Consider the following 24091-nt stretch of genomic DNA (forward strand, 5'->3'; position numbering starts at 1 on the left):
CATCATATGCCAGCAATGCCCCTCTGCTATGTACATCGGCCAAACTGGACAGTCTCTACAGAAAAGGATAAATGGACACAAATCAGATATTAGGAATGGCAATATACAAAAACCTGTAGGAGAATACTTCAACCTCCCTGGCCACACAATAGCAGATCTTAAGGTGGCCATCCTGCAGCAAAAAAAACTTCAGGACCAGACTTCAGAGAAAAACTGCTGAGCTTCAGTTCATCTGCAAATTTGACACCATCAGCTCAGGATTAAACAAAGACTGTGAATGGCTTGCCAACTACAAAACCAGTTTCTCCTCCCTTGGTTTTCACACCTCAACTGCTAGAACAGGGCCTCATCCTCCCTAATTGAACTAACCTCATTATCTCTAGCTTGCTTCTTGCTTGCTTATATATACCTGCCCCTGGAAATTTCCACTACATGCATTCAACGAAGTGGGTATTCACCCACGAAAGCTCATGCTCCAAAATGTCTGTCAGTCTATAAGGTGCCACAGGATTCTAGAGAGAGTGTGTCTTCCAGTTTCTGGCCCTCAGCTCTCTGATAGGGCTAGCTGTGGCCTGATTGGGGTATGGCCCCACCTGTGACTGCTTCCCCCAATCAGCCTAGCCTTTCCCTCACCCCAGCCCTCTCCCAGAGCTGTTTTAAACCCTTCAGGTCATGAGCGGGGTGACCATCCCGCACAGGCACCTGATTAATAAAATCATTTTTTCTATGGGCATACCTACATACAGAAAATGTTAAGAAAATGAGAGGCTATTCACAGACAGTAGAAGAAAAATCTTACTTCAAAGTACTGTAAAAATAAAACAAAAAGAATGGCATACTATTGGTATGATTGAAAGCTAAAAATATAAAAAATAAAGTTACTGAACTTTAATTGTTCCTACAAAATAAAGGCCCAATCCTGCAAGTAAGCTTTCAAGTAAGTGCATACCTCCTAATGGCAGATGCCTTGGAGGGATGGATCCATAACACTGGATATAGGCTTTGAAATCTACTCCCATCCTTGGTACAAACTAATACAGGTCTGTTGATTTTCAGAGCACGCTACCACACTTATCATTGCACTTGGACTTCTTCTGGTGGTGGTGGGGTCCATGATGAGGGCTGATATTCAGCTTTGTTGATGGTTGCTGTGGGCTGGCTGATTAGTTTGGCTGGATTGTTTTTCTAAGTACATCATTCCTCAGGATCTGTCAAAGGTGCTCACAGTAGTAGATGGGCACATTTTGTATATTCGATATAAATTTTAAAAAGTATATGAAATATGCAAGCATGATTTTCAAGCTAGAAGCAGATAGCTTGAATGTTGGGGATAGTGTAGCTATAAGATTCTTTGTGACAAGACTGCTGATGTGCATGAGGAGACTGTTATGGTTTGAAAATAGAAACCGATCGAGATATTTTCTGGCTATTATCCTGAAAACACAGACAATATAAAGGAAATAAGACTCTTTCCCTCTCATTTACCCATAAGTTCACTTACACAAGCAGCAGATAAAGCCAATAGTGACAAATTAGTAAAATCCCTCAAAAGATAACTTTGCTGTTTGTGGCAAACCCAGGAAAAACGGCTACGGGGGGTGGGGTAGTAATTAGTCCCAGGGGGTTAAAAGGCCTCTCCCAATCCACTAAGGAGAGATAACCAGAGGGAAATAAGGTTCAGCTGGAAAAGGAGTTACAAGGGAGCTAATTAGGTTCAGCTGGCTCCAACTGCTTGAGACCTTTTTAAACCCTCCCCAGCGTGGAAGGGGGGTGGAGTGAGAGGGAAGTGGGAAGCAGGAAGCAGGAAGCAGAAGCGGAAGCTGCCGCTGCCAGTAAGCTAGGTGCAGCAAGGCTCTGAACCCTTCCAGAAAGCAATGAAGGCTGCACTCTGTCCCCAGGGACTGACTGAGGGAAGGAATAGCCAGACCCTGTGCTACCTATAAGGATTTGCTTTGCCCAGGCCTGTGTCTCCAAGGCTAAAAAGGACTGAGCCTGCTGAGGAGAAGAAGGTACTTTGCCACATGTTGTTTGAATGCATGTATGGTAAGAAAGAAAGTTTCCCACTTATTAGCAGCTTATGTAACATTTATATCCTAAATATTCCATTATGTGGGAACACAAGTAAACCTGGATCATGTTTGAAACAATGAGTTCATTTTTAATTTCTTTTAATAAAAAATGAAATTTGTAAAGGCATCATGCTGTGTCTTACTGTTTACAGACAACATTCCCAGTCGGTTGCTATCAATTTGTCAAAGAGAAAAAGTAAATTGTAGCTTCTGTCTGCAACTAAGGGATGCTGGCAAACTCAAAATTTTTAAAATTACATACTCCTCTGTGTTTAGTGAGATTTCTGACTGTTAAAAATGAAACAGTTGAAAACACAACAATGCTTTCTAAACATATCACCCAGCTTGATGCTGTGGAGTGAGCTGCTTGCAAACTGGAATGTAATGAAGACCATGACAATTCAAAAAATGTCATTTACTTTTTTTATTTGGCACCATAGAGAACACTGCTCTCTCCGATGATGATGGGGAAATCTGCAATGCACCATTTGAGAGACTGACTGACTACACATTAGATGGCATGCCAGCTGCAAATGATGTGACAGATGAAGATAAAAACAGGCAGACTAAGGCATGTGGAGGGGACTGGAAAGAAAAGGCATTTCTCAGAGCTACAATCCAATATGAAATTTTGGGGGAAATTCTAAATAAAGAGGAAGAGGAAGAAGATTCATCTGAAAGCCTGTTCAGATTAAAAACTACAATGCAGCAATCAACATATTGGAGGAATTTAGGGATTTCTGTGCTAAAGAGAAAGAAAGAACGGTTACTTACCCTACAGAAACTAGTTCCTTGAGATACTCTAGTCAGGATGATCCCACTGTAGGTGCGCATGCATCTCATGGGTATGAGATTGGATTTAAAAAAATAAATAAATAACAGTGTCTGTTGGGGCCATACATGTGCCTCCGGATGCTCCTATATGAGGGCATAAACAGTGGAGCAGTCATGTCACTTTCCCCTCTCCCTCCAGTTCTCTTTTGCAATTCAAAGCCTGTGTTACCAAGGTCTCTAAAAAGAAGGGATAAAGAGTTGGTTGTGGGATCCATGCAGACAACATCTTGAAGAACCACAGTTACCGTAGGATAAGTTACCGTTCTCTTTCCTTCCAATATGTGTCAATGTGGATCCCACTGTAGGTGACTGACAAGCAGCATCCCCCCTGGACAGTAGAGTGAGGAATTTTGGCTGTCATCAAACAGTGATTGAATTATTGCTCTCCAGAACTTGGCATCTAACCTTGCTGCCATGCCAAGGGCATAACATTAACATAAGTGAGTGGGTTACTATATTGCAGCTTTGCAGATCGCAGAGACTGGAACATTACTGAAGCAGGCAGAAGATACTTCCTGTGCCCTGGTGGAATGATACAGTCAAAGGGAGAGGGTTGCCTGCCCTCTAATGGCAGGGACAGCAGTTGAAAAGTGTGATCCACTTAAAGATTTTCTGTGACAAGATAGCTTGACCTTTCAATGCACTGGTTATGGCCACAAAGAAGCAGAGGGACAGACTAAAAGGAGTGGTCTTGTTCAGTTAATAGAGCAAGGCTCTGGATAAATCCAAAGTATGCAGCTTCTTTTCTCTTGGTGTCAAATATGGCTTTGGGAAGAAGACTGGCAAGGTAACTGACTAGTTCAGGTGGAATTCTAAGGCCATGTTAGGGATTAACTTGGGGTCTGATCTCAGCACCACCATGTCCATATGGGAAGGGCATATAAGGCAATCTAGCCATCAGGGCTTAAAAATGACTGACTCTCTCTCCTGAGGTAATAGCATCAGAAAAAAAAACTTGATGGTCAGATGCTGTATTAAGCAATTTGACAGTAGTTCAATGTTGAGGTCCCAATGTTGGATCAGTAACTGGAGGATAAGTATGGAAGAGGAATTTTGATACCTTTCAATATGAGATAATTGAGTACAACCATACTGACAGGCTGATATTGCTGCATGGTGAACCTTGAGAGTTAAAAGCCATCCTGCCTGTTTCAAGTGCAGCATGTAATCAAGGGTCATCAGTATCAGTGCCTTTCCTGGGTCTAGGAGAGGAAATATTTTCCATTTTGAGGAATAAGTCTTCTTGGTATGAGAATTTCCTGAACCTGCATGGAGAAGTTTGTCACTAGTGCTCAGATAGGCAACAACTGTGGGCCAGGGTGCAGTATCTGACCCTGGTTCTCAGATATTATGTTGGAAGTGCAAAGTGTTCGGGAAGCCACCTGGACATCTGCAATATGCCTGATAGCCAAAATTGACCAAGACAGTTAGGGGCTATCAGAATGACCATAACTGTGTCCCATCTGATCTTGGATATTATTCTGGGATGTGCAGTCAACTAAAAGGCATATAGGAATACCTGAGACCTCTGAAGGAGAAAGACATCTGGTAATGAGCCTGGGCTCATGTCTGCTCTGGAGCTGAAGTTTAGGCATTTGGTGTTGTCCTCTGTAGCAAACAAGTCTATTACAGAAGCCCCCCACTGATGGAATATTGACTATAGGATGGACTTCTGCAGCAACCACTCATCACTGTTTACCCCATGTCTCCTCAAGACACCAGCTATATTTCTGCAGACCCTGGAAAGAGTAGAGACTATAGGGTTATCCTGTGTTGATGACACCACATTCAGAGCCTGATGGCTTTCTGGCAGAGAGAGGATGATCAAGGACCTCCTTGCTTATTTTTGTAGTGCATAATGGATGTGTTGTCCATCAGGATTTGCATCATGGAATTCTGCAGAATAGACAGGAACATTCTGCAGGCCACTCTCATGCCTCTCAGCTCCAGGACATTCATTTGTAGTTTTAGGTAATTCTGAGAACATGTTCCTTGCATCTACAGATGGTTCAGGTGGGTACCACAGTCTGTCCCTGAAGTTTCTGTAATCACTGTGTCATCACTGGGCAGGTGTTTGAGAATGGTATCTCTGTTAGTAGGGTCACTGGATCTAGTCACCAACTGAACTCTTGCAGAACTTGAAGCAAGACTCTCTTGTTCATGTGATGTCTGGATGGGGAGTAGACCTACCTCAGCCACAATTAAAAAGGTCATGGCAATATGTGGTCTAAGAGTTCCAGATGTGTACACAATTGTCATTGGATTTGATTTTAGGTCATTTTCCATCTACTAGAGAAGCCTGAATCTGTCCTCTGGGAGATAAGCTTTTGCTGACTGGAAGCTGATCATAGCTCCTATGATAATGGTTGGGCTCCACTATGTATCCTTCCTGTGGATGGATAGCTATATGGTAGCACACATTCTGTAAGTTGAGAGCCATGAGCCAGTCTTGAACACAGAGAGATGGAATGATGGAGGCAAATGTTACTCTCCTGAACCCAAGACAGTGTATGTATTTGTTGAGTCTCCTCTGGTCTAGGACAGGATGAAGACCCCCTTTCTTCTTCAGAATGAGGAACTAACAAAAGTAGAAGCCTCTTCTCCTTAATTCTGGTGGAATCACCTTTATGGCCCTGAGACAAAGCAAAAAAGGCCACTTCCACTTGTAACGGGTTCTCATGAGAATGGTCCTTGAAGAGGGACTTGGAAGGGGGTTATGTAGGGGGCAAAGAGTGGAATTGGATGGGGTAGCCATGTGTGATGATTTCAAGCACCCACCTGACTGATGTTATGGAAGACCATAATTGGTGGAATGGGGATTGTTGGCTTCTGAACATAGTGCTCTCTGGACTGGATCTGATGTAGCTCCTGACAATCCTGAGGAGGATGAAAGCTGACATCTGTATTACACCTCAGTCTTTCCTTAGCATGGTACTTAGATTACCTGGAAAGGTAGGATGAGCCCCTGTTTTTTGAGTGGTGTTCAAGGTGGTACAGCTGGGGGTGAAAATCCCCCAGAGAGTGCAACATGAGTTTTGAATTTTTTAACAAGTGCAGAGAACTGTCCTTCTAGTTGCTGAATTCTGCTTCCTCAAGAGGCAAGTTGTCAAATTATGACCTCTACCTCCCTCTTGATGCTCAGTGCCTGGAGTCACATTGGTCTGCACATTGTCACCAGGGAGGCCATAGATCTGGCTATGATGTCGGAGACATCCATCACTTCCTGTAAGGAGCAGTTGGCCATCAAATGGCCTTCCTTAATTATGCCTATGAATTCCTCTCTGTTGTCATGAGAAAACTTCAAGAGGATGGGCGTAACCCAGTTCCAGGTTAGAAAGTTGTATTTGGCCAGTAAGGCCTGGCAATTAGTCACACGCAGTTGTAGGGAGGCAGAGAAGCATGATTTTCTTCCATCCATCTTTCAATGGAATTAGTTTATTGTAGGATTGATAGGACTTGAAGCCCAGAGCTTTCAAATATGTCATGCAAAGTAGATCTGTACAGAGTGTAACACACAATAGTCAGTCCAGACATGTTGATATAGATCTCGGCGGTCACAATCAAAGACACAGAAGAATTCGGAAGGTTTAGAACATTTTCAGGTTTAGCCAAAGCTAAGAACTAGTGGATCAGACACTAGACAGCTTCCATCTTGCTGCCATGGGCTGTAAGAGGGAACTGAGAGAGGGTCATGGTCATCCCACCCTTTATGCCCTCATACAAGTCCATAAGGAGACACAGGGCAAATACATGGCCCTGATGGATATTCAAACATTGGTCTCATGCATGAGGCACATGAGTATCTGCAATGGGAGTCACACTGACACATACTTGAAGAATTTAAGTACTCCCTGCAATATTGTTGCTAAATTGCAAAATCAGCATCAAATAACTTGCAAACAATCCACAACAAATGATTTATTGGCAAAATGCAAGGAGTCTTAATGCCTTCTGTATTGTCATCGGAAACATTTTTAATGTATACACTAGGGCTGTCAAGCAATTAAAAATTAATTGTGATGAGTTGCGCTGTTAAACAATAATAGAATACCATTTATTTAAATTTAAATAATAGAATACCATTTATTATTTATTTAAATATTTTTTGACAGGGACAGTAAGACTCTCCCATCCCCATCCCCATCCTCACCCCGTGGCAGGGCTCGGGCAGTCAACCCCCCGCAGTGAAACTCGGGCTGTCAGTCCCAGGTGGCGGGACTTGGGCTTCAACCCCCCCACTCCCCAGTGGTCAGCCCCCTCCCCTCACCACACAAGTCCTGGGCTTCTGTGAATTTTTGTTTATTGCCTGTGCACTGCCTGTGACTTTTACTAAAAATACCTGTGACAAAATCTTAGCCTTAATAATTAATTCTGACAGATGAAGCGTGATGAAAGCTGATTTATTTATATTTTTTGAACATGGTGAGTTCAGATACTATGGTGATGAGCACCTGGTGAATTATTAACAACATAACAATATGAAATACTGCCAGTTTCTCACATTCTACCACTTTTTACCTTTCTCCAATGTGGTAGTCTCCAGCAGTGGGAATCAAATCTCTCATTTTCCTCTTTAAAAGCAAAAACAATTCATTCCTTTAATTCCCAAACCAGCCCTTTTCATGAGTTGATGAGAAGGACTTTACATCACTTCTATAATGCAAAACTGAGCAAAATGGGTGCACCTTTCTGCTCCCACTAGTGTAGCGAAAGGGATCGCTCTATTGTGGAATAAGCTGACAGTAGGTTCCCAACTGCCAGACTAATGGAGTTTTGATTGAATGATACAGATATAGATAATGTCAAAGAATCTGCTGGTCTTTACATACTGTAGTTTTTTTAGAAAACACTGAGTACTGGCATTGACTTTGCTAAGACCCTCTTCAGCTGTCCTCTTGGATGCAGAAACAGCAACAAAGAGGATAAGGATAGGAGCTGATAGTAAGAGGAGGAAATTGTCTCACTGAATGATGAATGAAAGCATCACAAAATAATCCTTACAGGTTTCATTATTTATCAGCAAAAACTGCTCAGCTAAGTGACTATGACCCTAAAACCCATAAATCTTTTTCGTTAAATATTTTAAAATTCATCTGATACTAAAACTCTGGCATAAAATCAATATCTTTTTGCAATCCTTACCTAAATAGGTTGGCCTCCCCCACAGTGAAATTATAATGACTCAACATGGTGGAACATATAGTATTACTTTCACAACTAAGGTCTATGAGTAAAACAAGCAGAGAAATGTTCAAGTTCAAGTAACACGTTAACAATGAATAATTCTCTGGACAAGTGCTGGGTTTAATGCAGATAAACTAACAGGAAAGCTCTCTCACTTATGTTTTCAATGAAAGACTTAGCAACCCCCTAATTTGGATATTAAACTAAGTGATGTGTTCAGGGTTATCAGTATTTTGACATCTAAATTATTTATTTCTCCTCTTTGTTTATATTTATTCCTATGAGTTTATTCTTTTCTAGATCAATAAGTGACACAGCTACAAAAGAAAGGTTACATTAATATGGACATCTAAACTGGTATCTTACCCCTGTCATTTTTTCATTTCCTGTTTTTTTTCCCCTCTACCAACTTCCTTTGATTTAACTCCATGCAGTCATACAAAATAATAGGAAGTAAACTGGGACATATATCATAACAACAGAAATAATATAGAAATCTGCTATTTTCTCCACACCTAAATTTGCTTACAACAGTACGGTGCCATGACATAGCACTTGCCAGATTATGCAGTACAGGTGCCCTGACTCCTTGACATTTAACATTTCTAGGATAGTAGCAGTGGTTTTGTTTTTGATTGATTTAAACAGGATTGCTTGACAATTGAAAAGGAAGCATGGATTTAAAATAGAATTCTCTTAAACTGGATAGGATGTTGAATGGGCTTTTGCCCCATTTAGAGAAATTCCCAAATAATAAAAAATACCATTGTTGCTACCCAATTATAAGAACTTATGCCTGCGACGAAGTGGGACTGTTCTTAATGTTTCCTCTGAATACTGTGTGGGTGCCTCAGTTTCTGGCTGACACTCTGTCTCCTGGCAACTAATGGCCCGGGCCCTTCCCCACTGCAAGGGGATGCTAAAGGTGTGGGAGAACAAAGAGGTCAGGTGACCTCCTGGCCCGGGAAAGGAACTCAGCAGAGAAGGAGGGGCTGGAGGGGGTTTCAGTTTGGAGCTGGCTGAGGACGGGAAGTGAGGGCAGACGGGGTTGTCTGGCTCACTGGGCCCCAGAATGGACCCAGCTGAGGGATCCTGTTCTCTGTACCTACAAGCTCTGGTTTAGACCATGTTCTTGTCATCTAATAAACCTCTGTTTTGCTGGATGGCTAAGAGTCATGTCTGACTGCGAAGTGGGGGTGCGTGCAGGATCCTCTGGCTTCCCCAGGACTCCACCTGGGTGGACTCGCTGTGGGAAGTGCACAGAGGGGCATATATGAATGCTCCAAGGCCAGACCCAGGAAGGTGAAGCCGTGTGAGCTTCTTGCCCTGAAGACAGTCTGCTCCAAGGGAAAGGAGGCTCCCCAAAGTCCTGACTGGCTTTGTGGGGAGCAGTTCCAGAGCATTGCCCGGGGACTCCATGACAACGCCCAAGGAGGCACAGAAAGCTAGAAAATGGTGAGCACAGCAGAGTCACCAGGCACATGTTGTTCACCAGGAAGGAGCGCTACAAGTGAGGAATAGGCAGCGGTGATACAAATCGTACTTTCTGCAGATCTCACCAGTAAGTATTGCTAGTGAGAAGGCATTCCCTATAAGCTGCAGCCATTGCCATTAGGTATCACTGAGTTTAAATTAGTTCCCTAAAAGACAATCTACTAGGGTGCTTTCCTGACTAATTGCATCACGATTAAGTGGACTGCACGACATCCCATTTTTATTTTGAACACCATTTTGAAAATGTTCCATCTAATCAGTACAACAATTATGAAAACCACCAAAAGTATATAAAAAAGAAAGCTCTCTTACCTGATAATACTTGTGACTGGGTGCCTGGATGGGCCACATTGAGAATGCTATACTCAGGGCAGACTGCAAGGAATGGGGCAGACAATCCCCCAAACTGGTGGTTACCAAGCCAGTAACAAAACAACTTCTGTGATACTACACTGAAGCTATATACAGTCCCCTTTAAGCACGCCAGCCTTTGGCCCCCATCCAGACAGCCATGTCTAATATAATGAGTGGTTACTGAAAACCTGATTCACCATATGTGAGGTTCACCAGTCCCAAAGGACCGGACACTGATCCATAGGTCCAGAGGTGAAAGTGGGCTGATACGGACTGGTATGGAAGTGGCTGCTAGTACGGGCACGTACACAGCCGACTTTAAAGCGCTGTCCAGGGCTGCTGGGGGTGGGGGTGCAAAAGGGGCAGCTGGCAATTTAAAAGGGCTCAGGGCTCCCGGCTGCTGCCGCTACCATGGCAGCGACCGGAGTCCCGGGCCCCTTAAATTTCTGCCAGAGCACCAGGCAGCATGGGCCAGGCAGTGCAGAATGGCTGGCTGTGGGAGGCTGACCCCCAGGCCAGCCCCTTCCATTCAAGACCCCGCCCCTTCAGCTCGAGGCCAGGCCCTGTGCCAGTAAGACGTTTATGTTACTTTCACCCCTGCATAGGTCAATGTGTCTCAGATCTTACCCAATGATCATGTGGATGCCATTCATTTAGTAACTAAAAGACTAAAGTTTTAATAATAAAAGGAAAAAGAAAGAAGAGATTTGCAGTGGTTAAGAGATCAGTATACATACAGATATGTGTAAAGTCCTTAGGTCAGTTTCATAGCAGAAATGGTGAGGTTGCTGATTTGCAGAAGTCTTTCTGGAATCAATTTAAAAGGTTATAGCAGGAGTGGGCAAACTTTTTGTCCCGAGGGCCATATCTGGGTATGGAAATTGTATGCCGGGCAATGAATGCTCACGAAATTGGGGGTTGGGGTGTGGGCTCTGGGGTGGGGCTGCGGAAGAGGGGTTGGGGGTGCAGGGGGTGCTCCAGGCAGCAGAGCAGGATACACAGGCAGCAGAGCTGGTGGCAGGCGTGGAGAAGGGCAAATATCAAATCCTCCACACTGTGTGTGGGGGTATGCATAAGGAGCAGTGCAGTGTATTCCAGTGTCTGGTCTAGTGTAGTGTCTCATTGGTGGCTCCACAGCCATTCCACAGAAAGGAGGGAGGATTCTTCTTCCTGCTTCCTGCTCATTGTCTAGCACTCAGCTTAGCCCATTTGGCCTGGACACTGGGCTCACAATTTGGGAATTAATGGATTGCATTTTTCCCAATCACATGCAAATGAAAGTATCTCTAAGATACAAAACTTTACTTAAACAGCAGAACACTGTTTCATATACATCACATGGCAGAATTCCTCCTTACTCAGCCAATCTATGTGAAATGGATTCTTCATACATCAGACTACTCATGTTAATAATGAATGACCCGATTACAGCATGGAATGGTAACGTAGGAAAACTGAGTATGCTGCATTACTTGCACACTGCTGACAAAATAGAAAATGTTTGGAGTCAAAATACACCATATAATGGCATCAGCGGTAGCAGGGGCGGCTCTAGGATTTCCGTCGCCCCAAGCAGCGCGGCACGCCACGGGGGGTGCTCTGGCGGTCACCGGTCCTGCGGCGCTGGTGGATCTCTCGCAGATGTGCCTGCGGAGGGTCTGCTGGTCCTGCAGCTCCGGTGGACCTCCCACAGGCATGCCTGCGGATGCTCCACCGGAGCCACGGGACCAGCGGCCCCTCCGCAGGCACGTCTGCGGGAGGTCCACCGGCGCCATGGGACCAGCGGACCTCCTGCAGGCATGCCTGCGGGAGGTCCGCCGGAGCCGCCTGCCGCCCTCCCGTGGGACGCCGCCCCAAGCGCGCGCTTGGCGCGCTGGGGTCTGGAGCCGGCGCTGAGCGGTAGACACCCCATTTTTACATAAGTAGAGAGAGTATAAATGAAACCATGCAAAGAACTAAACTTCTTATGGGACAATGATGATGAAGTTTAATTATGCATTTTTTAATATCTCATTTCCCTCCCCCTTAGCAGCAACAGGGTAGTTGCCATTTCCTCAATAAGCTAACTTTCTGTCCCTTAGGTAGAGACTAAAATGCAGATGGGTCTAGAGTAGAGAGAGGATACAATAACTCTAATTTTGTTCACTACCTTAATTTTAAATGAATGTCCTGTAGATCTTTAGAGGACATGTTCTGTTATTATGCTTTTAAAGCATCCTTCTGTATTCTTACAATGTGCTCTAAATAAAGAACTATACCAGTTTTGCCAGAAATCTATTTCTTTAGTGAAGATTTGACTCTTCTGGTACTTTGCACAATATACATCCTAGGGCATTCTCCTAGTTATCCTGGAAGCAAATAAACAAACTTCAAGATCTGTATTACAAAACATGAGAAGATTTTAATCTAGAATGTTGATAAATTGAAGAGGTTTCAGAGAAGAGCCATGAGAGTGATTAAAGGCTTATAAATCTTGCCTTATAGCAATAAACTCAAGGAGATCAATCTAGTTAGCTTAACAAAGAGAAGTTAAGGGGTGATTTGGTTACAGTCTATAAGTACCTAACTGGGGAACAAATATTTAATAACGGGCTCTTCAGTCTAACAGAGAAAGGTATAACATGATCCAGTGGCTGGAAGTTGAAGCTAGACGAATTCAGACTGCAAATAAGGCATACATTTTTAACAAAGAGAGAAATTAAATATTAGAACTATTTACCAAAGGCGTGGTGGATTCATCATGCTATACAGACACACAACAGGACATTCATGGACTAAGTTACTCTCCATGCCTTATTAAGCGAAATATTCTTTAAGCCTAAACCATAACAATGGGTAAAGTTTTCAAAAGCACCCTCATTTTTAAAAAATCTCTTAAATTACTTAGGGGCCAGATGGTAACATTTTAAAAAGTGCTTAAGGCCCAGATTTTTAAAGGTATTTAGGCACCTAAACATGCAGGAGGATACCTAATGGGATTTCAAAAGTACAAAGGCATCTAATTCCCACTGATATCAATTTTGATTTGAATGGAAGTTAGGCATCTAGATACTTTTGAAAATCCCATTAGGAGCCTAAATACTTTTAAAATTCTGGCCCTAAGTGGACTAAGAGCCTAGGCCCATTAATTTTTAATGGGACTTAGTCTCCTAATTCACCCAGGCACTTCTGGGTAAATTATCCCTTTGCTCTCAAGTGATGTAGGACCTTTTGAAAATAGGACTTAGGTGCTTTTGAAAAAGGTAACCAATTACTTTAGAATCAGAGAACTATTCTGACAGTGATGCCAATACATTTTCATATGTTAATATGAATTAATTTCACACATTAAGTTGTCCTACACAGAAAAATTGAGATTGCATCTGGCTAGGTTTGGTAGCTTTATTTCTAATGAAAATCATGCACGGGATGAATTAAATGTATTCCATAATGTATGGAATTATGTAAAATAATACATTTTGTATGTAAATACAAATTAATATAAAATTAATGTATAATGTAAAATTAATACATTTTAATAATTTCAAATAGTTTGTTCCTGAGTGAAATGTTTATAGGTGTTGGAGAATTCTTTATATGGGGATCCTTTTCAAGTGAATTTTCTACATACAATATCAACAATATATGTGACTTCCCATATTGAGGTAGGTTGGTTGGTTGGTTTTGAACTCTGCCACCAATCAACCAAAATGTAGACACAACTCTACCTCGATATAACGCTGTCCTCGGGAGCCAAAAAATCTTACCGCGTTATAGGTGAAACCGTGTTATATTGAGTGCGCAGCCCCCCCCCGAGCACTGCTTTACTGCGTTATATCCGAATTCGTGTTATATTGGGTCGCATTATATCGAGGTAGAGGTGTACTATATTGCATGTAACTGCATTGTGCTAAAAATCAGAATTCAATTCTGATTTAAATAAGTAAAATTATAGACTCATAGACTTTAAGGTCAGAAGGGACCATTATGATCATCTAGTCTGACCTCCTGCACAATGCAGGCCACAGAATCTCACCCATCCACTTCTATAACAAACCCCTAATTTATGTCTGAGTTATTGAAGTCCTCAAATTGTGGTTTGAAGACCTCAAGCTGCAGAGAATCCTCCAGCAAGTGACCTGTGCCCCATACTGCAGAGGAAGGCGAAAAATCTCCAGGGCCTCTGCCAATCTGCCCTGGAGGAAAATTCCTTCCCAACCCCAAATATGGCGATCAGTTAAACCCTGAGCATGTTGGCAAGACTCACCAGCCAGCACCCAGGAAAGAATTCTCTATAGTAACTCAGATCCCAACCCATCTAACATCCCATCACAGACCATCACTTGGAAGAGTGGAATGGTTTTACAAATTTGAGACAAGCACCTGGCTCATAGTCCATCTCTTTTTGTGGTGTGCCACACCTCTGGATGTCCTCATTTGTTATTTTGTATTTTTCATGGTGGAAAAACTGAAAAACACTGACACAAAACATAATTGTAGTTCCAGTCCAGGAAAGAACTCATACATTTAGCCTAATCAAAATGAAAGGTGCTGTAACAGAGTCCTTGGTGGTTCCTCCTTCAGTAGGTGAGGGAACCTGACTACAGCGACTTATTTACACTGGGTAGTCACAATACAGGCCCCACTTCCCTGCCATTTGCAAGGGAGCCTCCTTTAAGTCTCTCTGGCTGGGAGATCAAAATGAAGGTCACAAACATCGCGCATTCAGGGACACTCCACTGCCACTACCACTGCCCTGTGGTCCCAGCAAAGGGGAGGTGGGGGTGGAGTGAGGTGGCTGACAATAATCCAGCCACAATGTAATGGGTTTGGGGGAATTGCTCTGGCTGGATCTCTGAGACAGGCTCAGTCTGTCCGTCTTACCCTGGGAGTGTGCTGTCCTCAGGGTCTAGGAATTTCCTAGGAATTCCCTCTGTGGTCAGCAGCTTAGGGCAATCTTGCTCATTCCCCATCGCTGACTGCAGTTTTCTCCCTTTTAAGGGCTTCCTCATTACCATGCATGATTGACAGGACCGGAGGGATGGGGCTAGCTCTACTGCCAGGTCCTCTCTGGCCCTTCCTCATTCATGTGAGGCCAGAAACTCCATCACAGCTATCTTAGTCACATTTGGCTCTTTTTCCTGTACCACTCTTGGTGGAAATTCCTGCTCTCTCATTGCTACAAAAACTGTGTTTGGCTGGTGCTAGTGGGCACACCAATATGGCTGTTTTCTTTTCACTCCATCCTCATTTTCCCCATCTACTTACACTGAACAATCATGAAGAAAATTACAAATCCTAGACAGAGAAAGGTTAATCCACCAGTTCTGTACTTTTGCAGCTAGCTACAATAATCAAAATAAACCACACCCAGAAAAAAGTAAGAAAAAATGAACTTGCTATTAAAATAGGCTCAACAATTTATACAATTTTAACTGAGGATGGGGAGAAAGAGTACTATCAAGTCTTGATTCAGCAAAGCATTTAATCTCATGTTAAACTGTAAGCATATGCATAAATTTATCCTTCCATTCCATTAACATTCTTAAATTGTATATATCACCATGTGATCTGAGTCCTTCAGCACAGCACTTAAGGACATGCACAACTTTAAGCACCTGCTTAAGCCCATGCTATTCAGCAAAACACCTAAGCACATATTCATGTTAAACACATGCTGAAACATTAGAGACAGCCTTTCCATGTGAGATTAAGCAAAACTCAAACCCACAATTTCTGGGATTACATCTGAGCGCATAAACAACTCATCCACCATTCCTCACTCAATAAAGAGGTAACTGGATGAAATGTAAGGGCCTGTGATATACAGGAGATCAGACTAGATGATCTGATGGACCCTCCTGGCCTTAAAGTCTATGCAAGCAAACAATCACCCACCAGTGGCAAGATATGAATCCAATTCAGGATGATGACTTAGTGCCCATCTTTAAAAATAGGGAAAAGGAGGAACCAGGGACCTATAGACCAGACAATCTGACCTCAATACCTGGGAAGTTACTAGAGCAATGTATAAAACATCCAATTTACAAATACCTGGAAGAGGAAGGGATGATCACTAGAAACAAGCATGGACCTGGCAAGAACAAATCATGCCAAACCAACTTGATCATCTTCTTTGACAGGGGAACTGGCTTGGTAAATAGAGGGAATACAGTGGACATAACATATCTGGATTTTAGCAAGGCTTTTGACACAATCCCACATGGCATTCTGATAAATAAGCTGGAAAAATTCAGGCTCAGTAGAACTACCATTAAGTGGATACAGAATTGGTTAAACAATGACAAACAAAGAGTAACTATTCATTGAATGATGTCAGATTGGAGGGAGGTCTCGAGTGGAGTTCCACAGGAATCTTTTCTGGGTCTGGTGTTGTTTAACATCTTTATTAATGATCTTGACGTAGGAACAGAGAGCATACTGATCAAATTTGCAGATCACAAAACGCTGGGAGGTGGGGTGGGTTGCCAATACTTTGGAGGATACAGCTAAAATTCAAAGGGATTGTGATATGCTGGAGAAAAGGGCTCTAGACAACAAAATGAACTTTAACAAAGACAAGTTTAAAGTGCTATACTTAGGGAAGAAAAACCAAATGCACAAATACAGAATGGGGAATAACAAACTTGGCAGCAGCACTGCTAAGAAGGATCTGGGAGCTGTGATAGATAACAATCTCAGCATGAGTCAACAATATGATGCTCTTGCAAAAAAAAAAAAAAGCTAACGCAATTTTAGGTTGCATTAAAAGAGGCACAGCATGCAAATCATGGGAGGTGATAGTACCGCTCTACTTGGCACTAGCTAAGCCTCAGCTGGAGTACTGTGTCTAGTTTTGGTCATTGCTGTATAGAAAGGATGTAGAGAAACTGGAAAGGATCCAGAGGAGAGCAAAAAAGATGATCAAAGGGATGGAAGGCAAGCCAGATGAGCAAAGGCAGAAAGAACTAAGTATGTTTAGTTTGAAAAAGAGGAGGTTAAGGAGGGGACATAATAGTGGTCTTCAAATACTTGAAAAGCTGCCATAAAAAAGATGGAGAAAAGTTGTTCTCTCTTGCTATACAGAGAAGGACAAGAGGCAATGGGTTCAAACTACAGAATAGCAGATTTAGATTAAATCTTAGGAAAAACTTCCTAACTGTAAGAACAGCAGAACAATGGAACAGACTGCCTAGGAAGGTTATGTAAGCATCTTCAATGGAGATTTTCTAAAAGAGGCTGGATAGTTATCTACCTTTGGAGGTTTAGGCACAACAAATCCTGCATCTTGGCAGGGGGTTAAACTAGATGACCCTTGTAGTCCCTTCTAACCCTCTGGTTCTTTGATTCTATGACCTGATCCTCTCTCATTGCAACTCTCATTTCAGAAACAGGAAGCAGATGAGACAGGCAGAGGACGTTTCAGCAGAACCTTGTTACCTTGAGAAGGTGGTGGCATGCCCTGTTAAGGTGAGGCAGACTGGATGAAGACATGAAGCAGTGAAGAAAGATGGTGAAGGTTTAATAGCTGTGGAATCAGCTGATGCCAACTGGCAGTTCTGGAGCAGAACAACAAGCACAGAGTGGTGGGACCTGAGATGAGCTGCAGTGGCTCCAGAATATTTGCATGAGAAAGGAATAGACACCTTCCTGGAGCTGTATGACATACTCTCCCTGGCCCTTGAGCACCAGTACATGCAGATGAGGAAGGCCATACCAGTCTAGAAGTGGGCAGCTACTGCCACCTAAAGATACTACCCACTTATTCTGAGACCTTGGTGGATTGTAGAAGGAGGTTCATGAACACCAATTTGGGGATGCACCATCAGTGTTCATGACATCAGGGTATTCCATAGAGCTGGCATTTTTAAATTGGGACAAGAGGGGATTTTACTCCCACCCAATAAGATGGATATCAATGGGGTGCCTGTGCCTACTGGTATTTTGGGAGACCAACCTATCTTCTGGTGCCCTGGCTCATGAAGGGCACCCTGGTTCACCCTGATGTGAGAGCAGCTGGCAGAAGAAGGTTTAATTACACATTGAGCAGTTGCAGGAAGGTGGTGGAATTTGGATTTGAAGGCAAGGTGGCACTGCTTACAAACCTATTTGGAGGCCAGTGTGTATAATTCCATTTATATTATTGAGGCCTGCTGTGCAATGTGTGAGAAGTGGGGGGAAACTTTCACCAGAAGTGGGTCGATGTCTGTACTGAATTGCAGGCCCAGTGCAGGCAGCCAGAAAGTGGGTTTAGTCCAGGAACACATGGGAAGTAAGGGATGCCTTGTGTGTGCACATTCTTAGTTTGGAGCAGGAATTATGATAATGGATAATTAGCATGCTGTATCAATTTACTTGTGAGATAATCAACTTGATAATCAATTACAGGTATTGTAAATCTGACTTTATTAAAAGCTTTGCTTTGAACTTCCTGTTTCAGTGTATGAGTACTTAGGATACAATGAAGAGAGAGACTGAAGAGCAATAATAATTTCTTAACCACCAACAGAAGGTTGATTTTCTTTTTTGGTGGTTCAGGTTCTGTAGTTTCTGCATCAGTGTGTTGCTCTTTTAAGACTTCTGAAAGCATGCGCCACACCTCATCCCTCTCAGATTTGGAAGGCACTTAAGATTTTTAAACCTTGGTCAAGTGCTGTAACTATCTTTAGAAATCTCACATTGGTACCTTCTTTGCATTTTGTCAGATCTGTAGTGAAAGTGTTCTTAAAACAAACAACGTGCTGGGTCATCATCCGACACTGCTATAATATGAAGTATATGGCAGAAGGCAGGTAAATCAGAAGAGGAAGACATACAATTCTCCCCCCAAGGAGTTCAGTCAGAAATTTAATTAATGCATTTTTTTTTAAATGAGCATCGTCAGAATAGAAGCATGTCCTCTGGAATGGTAGCCGAATGAAGGGGGATATAGATGTTTAGCATATCCGCATGTAAATATCTTGCAATGCTGCCTACAAAAGTGCTATGTGATCACCTGTTCTCACTGTCAGGTGACATTGTAAATGAGAAGCGGGCAGCATTATCTCCTGTAAATGTAAACAAACTTGTTTTTCTTAGCAACTGAATGAACAAGAAGTAGGCCTGAGTGGATTTGTAGGCTCTAAAGTTTGACATTGTTTTTCAGTGCAGTAACATAACAAAAAAAAATCTACATTTGTAAGTTGCACTTTCACGAAAGATATTGCACTACAGTATTTATATGAGGTGAATTGAAAAATACTATTTATTTTATTTATCATTTTTACAGTGCAAATATTTGTAATAAAAATGATAATATAAAGTGGGCACTGTACACTTTGTATTCTTTGTTGTAATTAAAATCAATATATTTGAACATGTCGAAAAACATCCATAAATATTTAATGCAATTCAAATGGTATTCTATTGTTCAACAGTGCAATTAAAACTATGATTAATCGCGATTAATTTTTTTAAAATTGTGATTAATTTTTTGAGTTAATTGCATGAGTTAACTGCAATTAATCAACAGCCCTAGTTTTAAAGTTCCGAGTTTAGAAAAGCAGGCACAAATCAGTTCCTCAAAGACAAAAGGCAAACTAACACCTCTGCAAGGGCTCAACAAAATAAAAAAACCTATCACCTAGTTAAGCGGCCATTCTTTGGCAGGAAAAAGGGTGTGAGTGAGAAATCTACATTTTGGCAAAGAAACAGCTGCAGGTTCCCATCTCCACAGACTTGCTGTCTCCTGAACCTCAGCTGGAGATGATTTTCAAAGAAAAAGAAAATTATAAGAAAGTGGAATAGATACCCCAAATCACCTCTCCCTTCATCTCTACTCATGGCATAGACAACACTTGAAGGATAAAGGAAGCATCATTGGACTGGGGAGGTGTCCAGCCTGATTCCCCACTCTGGCACTTCGAGTACAGAAGGTGGGAGCCCACAAGGATTTTTTAAATTAATACTGGCCACTTCAGGCTGGTATTAAACTTCCAAGGTCACAGCTTCTCTCTGACCTTGGATGGGTAAATGCTGCCACCATTCAAGTGTAACTCCCACCCCCTTTTGAGAATCCAGGAAGTAACACTTGGGAATTCCTTCCTGTGGAGTACCCTCAAGCCCTTTCACCACCAATGCCTCTGGGGAAGAGCTGAGAAAAAACAACAACAAAGGACATCAGCTGTTGCCACCAGCTAATTAAACAACATATGCACAAACCTCTTAGGACACTAAAAATCCAATCCTATTCTTTAAAAAGGTAAATTTTATTAAAAACAAAAAGAAAGAAAATATATCTGGAACTTAGGCTTTTGCTAGATTTTAAAAGAGCAATTCCAAAAACTAAGCACCCAAAATAGCAAACAAAAGCATCTGGGGGTAGCACAGAGGAGTCTACAAGCCAATAAGAAATAAAAGAAATAACCCTAATTGCGTCTTTCTAAACATTTGTGATCTACTTACACATTTGGCATTTCAGATAAGTAGGGTTGAGGTATGATTTGATGTTTTTTTCATATCTGGTTTTAAACCTGCTTACAGCATTGTTGCTCTGTGTCTCCACTCTTTCCCGGGGAACCACAACACACAGACAAAGGGAAGTTTTTCCCCATTTTAAAAAGTTCTAGCCCTTCCACGTGCTCTTTTGGTCTGGTGCCTACTCCTTTTCCTTTACCTGGGGAACTTTGTTAATCCTTTACAGGTAAAGCAAGCAGGGAACAGCCACCAAGAGTGACTTTATAGCTAACTGTCTAGCTGGGTGTCCATAAAAGGGAGCTTCATTTATCACAGGAGGGATCCTGGCAGAAAAGTGAGAGAGACATTTACTTTGAATTCACTTAGGTTGTTAAGTTAGTCATTAATTGTGTTTTACCTTTTATTTCTTTGTAACCAATTCTGACTTTTATGTCTCATTACATGCAATCACTTATAGTCTGTCTGTAGTTAATAATCTTGTTTTATTGTTTTATCTAAACCAGCGTGCTTGGATTGAAGTGTCTGGGAAACTCCATTTGAGATAACAGGATTTCTGCATATAATTTTCTCTTAATAAATGACAGACTTTATATGAGCTTGTATTGTCCAGGAAAGGGCTGGGCAGTACAAGACACATACACACACACATATATTGTGACAAAGTTCCTCCTCTACCTTGGTGGGTCCTGCGCTTATTGGCAGATTTGCACACCTCAGTGATCTTCCCCACAGTCTGGGTCAACTTCTCCTGTGTCTGATCAGGAGTTGGGAGGTTTTGGGGGAACCCGGGCCCACCCTCTACTCCAGGTTCCAGCCCAGGGCCCTGTGGATTTTCAGCTGTCTATAGTGCCTCCTGTAACAGCTGCATGACAGCTACACCTCCCTGGGCTACTTCCCCATAGCCTCCTTCAAACACCTTCTTTATCCTCACCACAGGACCTTCCTCCTGGTGTCTGATAATGCCTGTACTCCTTAGTCCTCCAGCAGCACATCCTCTCACTCTCAGCTCCTTGCGCCTCTTGATCCCAGCTCCTCACACGCCCACCACAAACTGAAGTGAGCTCCTTTTTAAACCCAGGTGCCCTGATTAGCCTGCCTTGATTGGCTGCAGGTGATCTAATCAGCCTGTCTGCCTTAATTGGTTCTAGCAGGTTCCTGATTACTCTAGTGCAGCCCTTGCTCTGGTCACTCAGGGAACAGAAAACTACTCATCCAGTGACCAGTATATTTGCTCTCTACCAGACTCCTGTACCCCACTGGCCTGGGTCTGTCACATATCCCTCCCCCTGCTCAACACCAAGGGTTGGGCAGCTTGGGATGCCAGACAGTGCACACGTGACAAGCCATCGGCATTGCCGTGAGGGCTTCCTGCTCTGTGTTGCACATGGAACTGGAAAGGTTGGAGGGATAAGAACCACCTGGTCACCATTGTGTTCTTCTCCTTCTCCCGCTGCATCCATTGAAGAGGGGCATGGTTGGTCACGAGGACAAATCTGCGCCTGAAAAAGTAGTAGCACAATGCTTCCATGGCCCATTTTATGGTGAGGCACTCTTTCTCCACCCCTGCATATTTTTGTTCCCTCGGAAGGAGTTTCCTACTGAGGTAGAGAATTGGGTGTTCCTCCTCCCCGACCATCTGTGATAGAACAGCCCCCAACCCTACTTCCGATGCATCTGTCTGCAGGATAAATTCCTTGGTGAAATCAGGGGCTATCAGTACGGAGTTACTGCAGAGGGCAGTCCGTAGGTCTGTGAATGCTTCCTCTGCTGCGTCAGACCATCTCACCAGATTAGGTCCACGGGTTTTAACTAGGTCTGTCAGGGGGCTTGCCCTTGTGGCAAAGTGGGGGATAAATCGTTGCTAATACCCCACTACACCTAGGAATGCCCGGACTTGTTTCTTGCGACTTGGTCGGGGCCAATTTTGGATGGCCTCCAACTTGTTCACTTGGGGTTTTACCAGACCTTTTCCCACAATGTAGCCAAGATATTTGGCCTCCGTAAACCCTACAGTGCACTTGGCAGGGTTTGCTGTAAGGCCAGCTTGCCTGAAGGTATCAAGGACTGCCTCCACCTTCTCTAGGTGGGTTTCCCAGTCTGGGGTATGAATGACGACATCGTCCAAGTAGGCAGCAGCATAACTGTTATGCAGCCGTAATAGCTTATCCATGAGGCGCTGGAAAGTAGCTGGGGCCCCATGTAGTCCAAAAGGGAGGACAGTATATTGAAAAAGACTCTCTGGTGTAGAGAACGCAGACTTTTCCTTTGCGTCTTCCGCAAGGGGAATCTGCCAGTACCCCTTTGTCAAGTCTAGGGTAGTCAAGTACCGGGCATTATCCAGACGGTCCACTAACTCATCTATGCGAGGTATAGGGTACACGTCGAACTGGGATACTTCATTTAGTCGCCGGAAGTCGTTGCAAAACCTTGCGGTGCCATCAGGTTTGGGCACCAGCACGATTGGGCTAGACCACTGAGTGTGGGATTCTTTGATGATCCCCAACTCCAGCATTTTTTTTACTTCTGCTTTTATTTCCTTCCTTTTGGTCGCTGGCACCCGATAGGGCCTCATTGTTATTCTGGCCCCAGGGTTCGTGACGATGTGGTGATATGTCTCGGTTGTTCGACCCGGTTTTGTCGAGAACACATCTTGGTTCCGGAAGATCATCTCAGACACCTCATTCTTCTGGTCTGGTGTTAAATCGGGAGACACTCTCACTTGTTTGGAAGGCTTGTTTTCCTGGGTTAGGTCTTTTTGGACAGTTATGCATGCCTCTTGTGCATGCCAGGGTTTCAGAAGGTTGATGTGATAAATCTGTTCTTGTTTTCAGTGTCCTGGCTGCCGCACCTTGTAGGTTACTTCCCTCACGGGTTCAACCACCTCATAGGGCCCCTGCCATTGGGCCAGAAGCTTGCTTTCTGCCGTGGGTACCAACACTACCACCCAATCCCCTGGTTGGAACTGTCGGACTTTTGCCTGGCGATTGTAATGGGTTCTCTGGGCCTCCTGGGCCTTTTCCAAATGTTCCCATACAACAGGGGTGACCCGGGCTATCCGGTCTCGCATCTGTATTACATGTTCTATTATATTTCTCCCCTCATTGGGTTCCTCTTCCCAGATCTCTTTGGCGATATCTAGTATGCCACGGGGGTGACGCCTGTATAATAACTCGAAGGGGGGAAACCCAGTTGAGGCCTGAGGTACCTCCCGGATAGCAAACATAAGGTAGGGTAGTAGGGTATCCCAATCCTTCCCGTCCTGACTTACCACCTTCCTTATCATAGCCTTGAGGGTTCAGTTAAACCTTTCTACCAACCCATCAGTCTGCGGATGGTAGACTGAAGTTCTCAGGGTATGTATATAGAGCAGCGTACAGAGGTCCTTCATTAGCTTTGACATAAATGGGGTTCCTTGGTCTGTTAATATCTCCTTTGGTAACCCAACTCGGGCAAAGATCCCCACCAGCTCGTTGGCTATCATTTTAGAGGCTGTGTTCTGCAGGGGGACGGCTTCTGGGTAGCGAGTAGCATAGTCCAAAACAACAAGTATATATTGGTGGCCCCGAGCCATCTTCTCCAGGGGTCCCACTGGGTCCATGGCTATTCACTCAAAGGGGACCTCTATGATGGGAAGGGGTACTAAAAGTGCCCTCAGGTGGGGACGGGGACTGTGCAGCTGACACTCCAGGCAGGACGCACAGTACCTCTGCACTTCTTCATGT

General features: G+C 43.4%; 1 protein-coding gene across 2 annotated transcripts in view; it reads right to left on the reverse strand.

The window, feature by feature from the left end:
* The window catches only part of ADCY2 (adenylate cyclase 2), a 435859-nt gene that overhangs the window by 154041 nt on the left and 257727 nt on the right, over positions 1-24091 (reverse strand). Inside the window, exon 1 of one of the 2 annotated variants that reach the window (XM_045005618.1) lies at positions 9894-9904. The exons of the other annotated variant lie outside the window; for it this stretch is intronic. The gene's annotated coding sequence lies outside the window, so the exon portion shown is untranslated. Of the gene's footprint in view, positions 1-9893; positions 9905-24091 lie in introns of those variants that run through there. 2 annotated transcript variants of the gene reach the window in all.

Source organism: Mauremys mutica, chromosome 2, assembly GCF_020497125.1.
Source record: "Mauremys mutica isolate MM-2020 ecotype Southern chromosome 2, ASM2049712v1, whole genome shotgun sequence".
Classification (NCBI taxonomy): domain Eukaryota; kingdom Metazoa; phylum Chordata; order Testudines; family Geoemydidae; genus Mauremys; species Mauremys mutica.